The sequence below is a fragment of the Acinonyx jubatus genome, chromosome D1 (genome assembly GCF_027475565.1).
Source record: "Acinonyx jubatus isolate Ajub_Pintada_27869175 chromosome D1, VMU_Ajub_asm_v1.0, whole genome shotgun sequence".
Lineage (NCBI taxonomy): Eukaryota > Metazoa > Chordata > Mammalia > Carnivora > Felidae > Acinonyx > Acinonyx jubatus.
In genome coordinates, this window is record NC_069390.1 from 93,041,604 (window position 1) to 93,051,369 (window position 9,766).

Consider the following 9,766-nt stretch of genomic DNA (forward strand, 5'->3'; position numbering starts at 1 on the left):
CTGTGTGTGTGTGTGTGTGTGTGTGTGTGTGTGTGTGTGTGAGTCCCAGTGGACACATGCCTTTTCCATTCATTCTTCCTCCTCCCCATTAGGGAGGCACTAAGCCAGGTTTCCACCCTAAGCCATTCTCATCAAAGACCACTCTCATCAAATGAGTCTGGTGGCCTGCATGCCCTTGGTTCTTCTGGTCTCCAGACGGAGGAAACCTCAGGGCCCCGCTCACGGTTTCCATTAGTCACTGGAGCCACTCTGTGTGAGGAAGTCACCAGGGTGAGGAAATGCCCACAGGAGGAAAGAAAGAGAGCCCGGTGATTAAGAACAGGAGCTCTGCACAGAGCTGCCCCACACCCCCTTCTTGCAGTTACCGTAAAGATGACACTCTGAATGGGAACAACCAGCCTTTGGAATCCGCGAGGCACCACATCTGTGAGGTCTCCGGCAGAAAGGCCAGAGGTCTTCTGCTTTTATTTTATTGTTGAATTTTTTTTATGTTTATTCATTCTTGAGAGACAGAGAGAGACAGAGCGCGAGCTGGGGAGGGGCAGAGAGAGAAGGAGACACAGAAACCAAAGCGGGCTCCAAGCTCCGAGCTGTCAGCACAGAGCCCGACGTGGGGCTCGAACTCACGAACCGTGAGATCATGACCTGAGCCGAAGTCGGACTCTCAACCGACTGAGCCACCCAGGCGCCCCTCCCCCCCCTTTTTTTTTACGTTTATTTATTTTTGAGACAGAGACAGAGCATGAACAGGGGAGGGGCAGAGAGAGAGGGAGACACAGAATCCAAAACAGGCTCCAGGTTCTGAGCAGTCAGCAAAGAGCCCGACGTGGGGCTCGAACTCAAGGACCGTGAGATCATGACCTGAGCCGAAGTCGGACTCTCAACCGACTGAGCCACCCAGGCGTCCCTGCCCTTTTTTTTTTTTTTTTCTTAACTTTAACTTCTTGGGAGTACAGGGGAAGTCAAGGGGCCATAGCTTAGTCTTCCTTTGGGTTATTATTCCAACAGTTCCATCTTTATTTGCGTGACTTTGGGCAAGTCAGTCATTCAACCTTACCGTGCGCTCATTCCTTCATCTACAAAATGAAGATAAGAGAATCCACTTCATATGGTTGTCATGGAGATTAAACGAGTTAAAGAACACAAACTGTTTTCAACGATGCTTGGCACGTTGTTTAAAAAAAGCTCTGTGTTCAGACCTTCTGGGCTCAAACACGAGCTCCTTCCCTTGTCAGTTCAGCAACCTTGGAGAAGTTGCTCTGCCTCTCAATATCATTGCTTTTTCATCTATAAAATGGGGATAATAATAGTACCCAGCCTGTTGGGTTGGTATGAATATGAAATAGGGAAATGCAAGTAAAGATCTTGGCTCACATCAAATATTTAATAGACACTAGCTCTTACTACCCCACCTTATCTGTGCCAGATAAGGTTCAAAGTTTCCTTTTCTTCCTCTCTGTCCACAGAAGAGGAAAATGCAAAGGATACGCCCGCAGGATGCTGGGAAGACACCCTCTGAAGCAAAGTCCTTGTCTCCAGGCACTGAGATATTCTTGTAGACCATGAAGTGACACCCCCGGGGTCAAGGGCAGGCAGGTTTCTCCAAATCCATCACATTTTGGGGTGTGTGTGTGTGTGTGGCACAGCATTTTTAAGCCAGAGGAAATGGAGATGAATAAAGAAAGGGGAACCTGACTTCGGCTCAGGTCATGATCTCACGGTCCCTGGGTTCAAGCCCCGTGTCAGGCTCTGTGCTGACAGCTCGGAGCCTGGAGCCTGCTTCAGATTCTGTGTCTCCCGCTCTCTCTGCCCCTCTCCCACTCACGCTCTCTTTCTCTCAAAAATAAGTAAACAGTAAACAAAATTTTTTTAATAAAAATTAAAAATCTTTTTAATTAAAAGCACTGGTTCCTGGACCTCACCCACAGAGATTCTGATTTATCTGGTCTAAGCTGCAGCCTGGACATTGGGATTTCGAAACAACCTTCAGGTGGTTCTAATGTGAGGCCAAGGCTGAAAATCGCTACCTTACCACATTTCACTTCTTGGATAATAAATAAAACCCACATTTCTCCCAGGAAAACTCTGACATTTCCTTTGTCCTGAGTAAGGCAGGCAAATAAGGGAAAGAAACAACGTAAAAACTAATCCCTTCCTTGAGAAAACAGTCCAGGTGTCATTTGGCTTTATGCCACAGGGGGATGTATCAGAAGAAACCAAAGGGAAAAAGGGTCCACTGTTTTCCTCTATACACTTCTAAAATTTTACCATTAATTTATTTTTATTTTTTTTTTTTACATGTATTTATTTTTGAGAGCCAGAGAGAGACAGAGCACAAGTGGCGGAGGGGCAGAGAGAGAGGGAGACACAGAATGTGAAGCAGGCTCCAGGCTCTGAGCCATCAGCACAGAGCCCGATGCGGGGCTCGAACCCACGAACTGTGAGATCATGACCTGAGCTGAAGTTGGACGCTCAACTGACTGAGCCACCCAGGCACCCCTAAAATTTTACCATTTAATGTGTGCTAGCTGAGAAAGAAAGTCACTTTGAGCAGAAAAGCCCTTCCATAGTATGAAAATCAAATTATCTTTCCAGAAAGTTTCTTTTCCAGAACTTGATTTCATTAAAGTAAAATCTGTTAAGGACCGGCAATATTCAGTGGTTCGTGTGACAGTTACTGAGATTTCGCTAAATAGGTATAACAGAGTCCTAGACTTAAGGGATTATAAACTTGTAGAAAGGACAGGACAGGTACACAAATAACGGTAAGAAAAAAATTAAGGGCATGGAAGTACTTAGAACAGTTCTTAGCACAAAGAAGACGCTCAGTAATTGCACAGGAAAAGGAGAGAGGAAGAAAGAAGGGTAGGATGGAAAAGGCAAAAAAAAAAAAAAAACTAGGGGTGGAGGTGGGGGTTGAGATGAAAGGTGCAGTGTGTTGGGAGAAGGTTACAATTGTATGTAGCCTTGAAGATGTTGGGAGTCCATTAGACCTGGAGAGTTAATTCCATGGGGAGAGCATGGTATACAAATAATCAAGAATGTGTGGAATCCTGACTGGGTCTGGGAAACACGAAATGCTATCACTGGAAAGAGCAGAAGGAATATCGATGCAGATAATAAAAGAGAAAATGACAAAAAAAAAAAAAAAAGCCGTTGCCAGTATAAGAAAATGGACCGAATCATGTTCTAATTCTTAATTGGGAGGCAATCGGATGAACCTGAGTCCTGTTTTTCTCAAGACAGTATTAATGTCTCTCTCTCGTACATACATAATTGCTAAGAGCACCTTGTGGCACTCTCAAAGGTGCTACGGTTTGGATAATAAATTAGATGATCTTGGCAAGAAACCTTGAAACTTTTTAAAAACCAGAGGGTAAAGGAGTATAATGAGGATGACATTATCAGAGTTGCCTTGTTCCAAGACTCATCAGGCAGTTCTACGGGATTTGCACTCATAAGGAAAGAAATCAGAGATGGGAAGATCTTTCAGACGCTATAGCTCTACTCAGGGCAAAAGTAAAAAGAACCTCCGCTGAGGCACTAACCAGATGTGGTGGGCAGGCTGTGCACTAGTCCCAGTAACCCCCGCCTTGTGGTATCCAACCCTGTGTTAGCCTCCTCCCACACTGAATAGGGTGACCTGTGTTCTCAGTAGGATATTACAGAAATGACGGAGTGTGACTTCTGAGGCCAGCTCAGAAAAGACACTGTGGCTTCCTCCTTGCTCTCTTTTGGCTCTGGGAGAAGCCAACTGACATGTTTTAAGGATGCTCAAACAGCCCCCAGGAAAGGCGTACGTGGTAAGGAACAGAGGCCTATCATCTTCTGCACAAATATGCCAGCCCTATGAGTGCACCATCTTGGAAGTGAACCCTCCAGTCCCACTCTATGCTTCAGAAGACTGCAGCCCCAGCTGCCATCTGAGTACAATCTCATAAGAGATCCTAAGCCAGAGCCATCCACCGAGCTTCTCCTGAATTCCTGACCCACTGAAACTGTGGGAGATAAAAATGTTTATTATTGTTTTAACCTGCTAGGTTTTGAGTAATTTGGTACGCAGCAACAAACAGTAGTCCATAGAAATAAAAAGGAAACGATAAAAAATGGAAACCCAGAGTAACTGGCAAGTGGGTCCTCCTCCCAATTCCTCCCCTAATTAACTGTGTAACGTTGGTGAAATTACTTAATATGGGAGTCTCAGTTTCCTCATCTGCAAAATAAACAGGCCTGACTAATGAATCTTTAATGTCCCTTGTAGCATCCAAATGTAATGATTCCATTATTCTAAAAGCACACTCTTCGGTGATAGAGCAGGGTTTAGAAATTATCACATGAACTGGAGGACGGAGTCCGTGCTTCTGGCCTCATCCCATTCAGTGATCTTATCAATGGCTGAACTGAAGATACCAAAGGCATTCTTGCCAAAACTGAAGATGATGTAAAACTCAGAGGGAAAGCAATCTCAGCGGTTGAAGCAAAATGCTTAAAAATCTTGAAATTCCGGAACAATGAGCCAAGTATAACAGGACAAAATATAACATAGACTCATAGCCTGTGAAGGTCTGAAAATTTATCTCTAGGCAGATAAGTGCGTGTGGTAAGAGGAATATTCACAATTGTATAATAGTGTGAACTGATTGCCAAGGAATGAATTCTGCCTTTCTTAAACTGGACTTACGAATTCATTCAGTGATCACCCAGGCATCGTGCTAGGCCTTGGAGTTAGAGCACTGACTAAGATACAGACCTAGGCTACATTTGTAAGATTGTAGAACCTAAAAATAAGGAAGGAGAGAATCTCATTTGCATCCTTGCTCGGTCAGATCATTTATGGATATTGGCCACAATTCCACTGATCTACAGACAAGCCAGAGTTAAGTCTGAGACGAGTTACCAGAATGGATATGGAACTCAAAGTAATCTGAATCAACTAACCTTTACTGAGTGGCTGCTCTGTGTCCTGTCCATAGACAGTATGTCCAGAGAGAAGAAAAGATGGCTTAGGATAGAATCTTGCCAAATACCAATACCTAAAGGATAGACAGAAGAAGAAAATCTGCAAAGAGACTGAGCAGGAGTAGCGACAAGTAGGAGAAAAATCTGGAAGCTAAACCAAAAAAGCATTTCAAAGGTCTGGCCCTTATCTCTCCTTCCAATCTCCTCTTCTACCCTTCTAACTTGCCCACTCTGATCCAACGACATGGCTCTTTGGGTTTTCTTCAGACCACACTTAGTCCTAACTCTGGATCTGCTATCTACACTGGTTGGCATGCTCTTCCCCCAAGTCCAAGTATGATCCAGTCCATCCCTTCATTCAGCTCTCAGCTCTGAGGCTACCTCCTCAGAGGGGACTTCTCCAATCACCCCAGCTAAAATAACCCTCTGCCTTACCCTGAGCCATTTTTCCACTCAGCATTTGTCACTGACGCACCCCCTAACGTTTTATAAATTCACTTGCTCCTTCATTACCTCCTTCTCCCCCAACTCCCCAGCCCACATATACTCATTGATTCCACTTGCCTCTCTCACTGGTGAATCCACACCACGTGGTACAGTGGTCTGGTGCATTGTAGGTGCTTTGTAAATATTTGATAAAAGAATTAAATGCAACCAAGATGCCAAGGAAGACTTCAGTGGTCTTGACAAGGGTAATTCCAGTGAGGGAGCAGACAGATACATAAGGAACAACGGAATAAACCAGGCCTGAAAAAGCAGGAGGGGATAAGATCCAAATCACTGATGGTGGAATTAGCTCTGGGTAGGAGACAGGAACCTCAAGAGGGGAGGAGAAGTGATGAGTAGGGCTTCAGGTGAGCTCCCAGGTAGGAGGTTAAGAAGTTGAAGGATTCCTCGTCTGATGCCCTCTATTTTATTTTTAAGTAGTACTAAGGATTCATCAGCTGAGATGAGGCAGGGCAAATGGTAGGACTATGGGTTTTGGAGATTTGAAGTAACCACTGTGAGGCAAGCCAGGTTGCACGGTGGGTTCGATAAAAGGGCCTGACCAGGAGCGCTAAGGTCCTGGGAAGAAAGTGGCTGGAGCAAAGGCGCCCAGAATGAAGTGGGATGGAGAGGAAATTCAAGCCAAGAGGGAGTTTATGGATGGAGTCATGTTGAGCAGTCACGAGACTGGCCTATGTGGAGCCCCAGGACACCGGCATGCCACCCTGCCATTAACAACCAGTTAAAGGGACAGGGAATATGTAGCCTACACAAAAAATAAGTCATGGGGGTCAAGGAAAGAAAAAAGCACGTGTCTTCAAAAAAATCACCATGGAAAAGCTGTATTTGACACATATTCTGTATGGGCCTAAGCCAATAGATAGAAATTATAAGCTGACTTAACCTCCCCCAAATGCTAAGAATCAGAGCAGCAGGAATCTTCTTATGAAGATAAAAAGCTGTCTTTCACGAAGGGGATACACATTTCCGGTGGTGTCCGTGGACAGGCTGGGATGTCACAGGGGAGGAGGATCCAAGGAGAGCAGGTGGTCCCTGAGGGATGCGAGGCCCTCCTCAGCATCTCAGCACTGCCGCAGAGGCACGCAGGAGGTGAGGGAGGGGGCCAGACGGATGGAACACAGGGGCTCTTTCCCACTTCAGCCAGAGCAAATCTACGTTTATTTATTTGTATATAACTGGGCTTCCGCCTAGTATTTTGTTTGAAGTGTTCTTGTGTGAAAAAAATAAACGTTAAAAGCCATCAGATTACGTTTTTTTAATGTTTATTTTTGAGAAAGAGAGTGCGCTGGGTCGGGGGGTGGGGGGTGGTAGGGCAGAGAAAAGGGGACAGAGGATCCAAAGCGAACTCGGTGCTGACAGCAGTGAGCCTGACGCGGGGCTGGAACTCACAAACAGTGAGGTCATGACCTGAGCCGAAGTTGGACACTCAACTGACTGAGCCACCCCAGGCGCCCTTTGACTAGGTGGCTCTTAGGTTCCTTTCCAGCCAGGGGGCCTCATTTTTAACGAATTGATTTGAGCACAGCTATTTTTAAAATAAACTTTTTAAAGTTTAGAATAGTTTTACATGTACAGAAAAGTTGCAAAAATAGTACACGGGGGGGGGGGGGGGCGCCTGGGTGGCTCGGTCGGTTAAGCGGCCGACTTCGGCTCAGGTCACGATCTCGCGGTCCGTGAGTTCGAGCCCCGCGTCGGGCTCTGGGCTGACGGCTCAGAGCCTGGAGCCTGTTTCCGATTCTGTGTCTCCCTCTCTCTGCCCCTCCCCCATTCATGCTCTGTCTCTCTGTGTCTCAAAAATAAGTAAATGTTAAAAAAAAAATTAAAAAAAAAGATAGTACACGGAGTTCTTACATATTCCATACCCATTTCCCCCTATGAACCTTGTACATCCATATGGTGTATCTGTCACAATTAGTGAGCCAGCATTAACACATTACTATTAACTTAAATCCATCCTTCACTCAGGTTTCTTTAATTTTTATCTAATATCCTTTTCCCACTACAGGCTCCCATCCAGGGTTACCACATTATATTTATTCATTATGTCTCCTTCCTTATTTTTGATGATCTTGATAGTAAGAGTATTGGTCAGGTTATCTTATAGACTATCCCTCATTTAAGATCTTTTTCTGATGTCTTTCTCGTGATTAGACTGGGTTATGGTTGTGATTAGTTATGGGTCTTAAGGAGGAAGGCCACAGAGGAAGTGCCATTTTCAACATATCATGTCAAGAATATATACCATCAACGTCACTTATCCCTCTTGATGTTGACCCCGATCATCTGGTGGGGGTAATGTTTGCCAGGTTTCTCCATTGTAAAGTTACAATTTTCCCCCCTTCCATACTAACCACAGTTTTTGGTCTTGCTTTTGTTTCATGCACAATCTGCATTTCTGATACTGGTTCTTTCCAAGAAAAAATGTTACACGTTGTGACGGTTAATCTCAATGTGCCAACTTGACTGAGCTAAGTGTTGCCCAGATAGCTGGTCAGGTATTACTTCTGGCTGTCTGTGAGGCTGCTTCGGGAAGTCAGCATTTCAACCAGGAGACTAAGTAAAAATCACCCTCTCCAACGTGGGTGGGCATCTTCCAATCCATTGACAGCCTGAACAGAACAAAAAGTCACAATAAGGGGGAGTGTGCGGTCTGCCTGAACTGGGTCACCCCAGTTGCCCTTGGACTTCAAGGGCACTTGGACACTGGCACATCTGCTTCTCAGGCCTTTGACCTCGAACTGGGACTCATCCCATCGATCCCCCTGGTTTTCACCTTCAGACTAGGACTTCATTACACCACAGGCTTTCCTGGTTCTCCAGCTTATAGGTGGCAGAACCATCTGTAAACCAGGCCGCAGGCCTTTCTTCCTCTGTCAAATGATTATAGGCAACTCCCTGAGGTTCTAGACGCAGGCTAGGAGAGAAAAGACAGGAATGGGGACCGGGGGCATTCGGGTCACTTCTTCACGTAACTTACTTGTGCCTTAGGAGCCGCTCGGGCCCGATCACATCTACACCCCCACTTCCATCCGCTGATGGGAGCGCTGCTTGCACATCCGATTTTAAAGGCTTGGTGGGTCAGAGGACACCCAGTTCATGCTGGGCAGCTCAGGCCTCGTGGCATCTCGGTGGCCCACGGCAAAGTGTTTAGTTCCTGCTAAGACCCAAGAGCTGTTTCTCAAAAGGAGGACAGTTACCCGCAGAGGATGGGAGGGCCTTGCTCCAAACTCCCAGCCGGCCCGTGCTGCAAATGACCCACAGGTGCCTGCCAAAGGCTCCAAACAGCATCCCCACTGACGCTTTAAGTGCCGTTGGAGGTGCTGGACCGCACAGCCCAAGAAGCAGAGTGGCTTGAGCGGCCGCCTGGAACAGCTGCAGAGCCTTCCTTTTGTTCTGGGCCCCACTCAAAACCGGCAGCTTTTCAGGTCACTCGGTAAATGGGCCAAAGTAGCACACCCAAATGAGGAACGTCTACAAATCCAAAGAATTCTCTCTTGTAGGAGGAGCCTGACGCAAACAACTGACCCTCCACCTTAGAAGAGAGATCTCAACGTGGCCGGTCCTGGTAATACTTTCTGTCTTAACTCAGGCGCTCTAACAAAAATCCCAGAGACTGGGTGGCTTAGAAACAACAGGAATTTATTTTTCACAGTTGCGGAGGCTTGGGAAGTCCAAGATGAAGACACCTGCGGATTCAGCGTCTAGTGAGAACCCACTTCCCGGTTCGCAGATGGATGGCTGTCTTCTCCTTGTGTCCTCACAACATTGGAAAGAGTAAGGAAGCTCTCTGGGGTCTTTTTTTTTTTAAATAAAGGCCCTAATCCCTTTCATGAGGGCTCTCTTCTGCCAGAGATCCCACCTCCAAACACCATAATCCTGGGGATTCGGTTTCAACATACGAATTTGGGGAGGACACAAATACTCTATCTATAACACCGGGTCATACAGGGTACTTTGGGGACAGGAGCAGGCTGATGCTTGTCTTTAGGTACATTCGGGCCAGAAAGCAAAACTCTAAGACCTCTGGGGACGCCAGTGCCTGATTCTGAGATGTCAAGGAATCTATTACATCCCTTGTTTTGTGGGATATGGGATTGTAAGTGGAAGGCAGAAAGCGGACCGGGAGGTCTGTCCTTTCAGAAGCCTTCAAAACCTGCTCACCATAGCACAAGAGCCCACACCTCCTGGATTCTTTCATTTGCTACACAAAGAATGTTAACTCAGTGATTCGGGGGGAGTTTCTGTTCCTCCCTTCCTTCTAAATGCAGTCAGTCTGTGCTGATAAACACTAGGCCTCCTG

At 46.2% G+C, this 9,766-nt stretch overlaps 1 protein-coding gene across 1 annotated transcript in view; it reads right to left on the reverse strand.

The window, feature by feature from the left end:
- Positions 1 to 9,766, reverse strand: part of GRAMD1B (GRAM domain containing 1B) — a 237,700-nt gene that overhangs the window by 196,738 nt on the left and 31,196 nt on the right. The gene's annotated exons all lie outside the window — the stretch shown is intronic.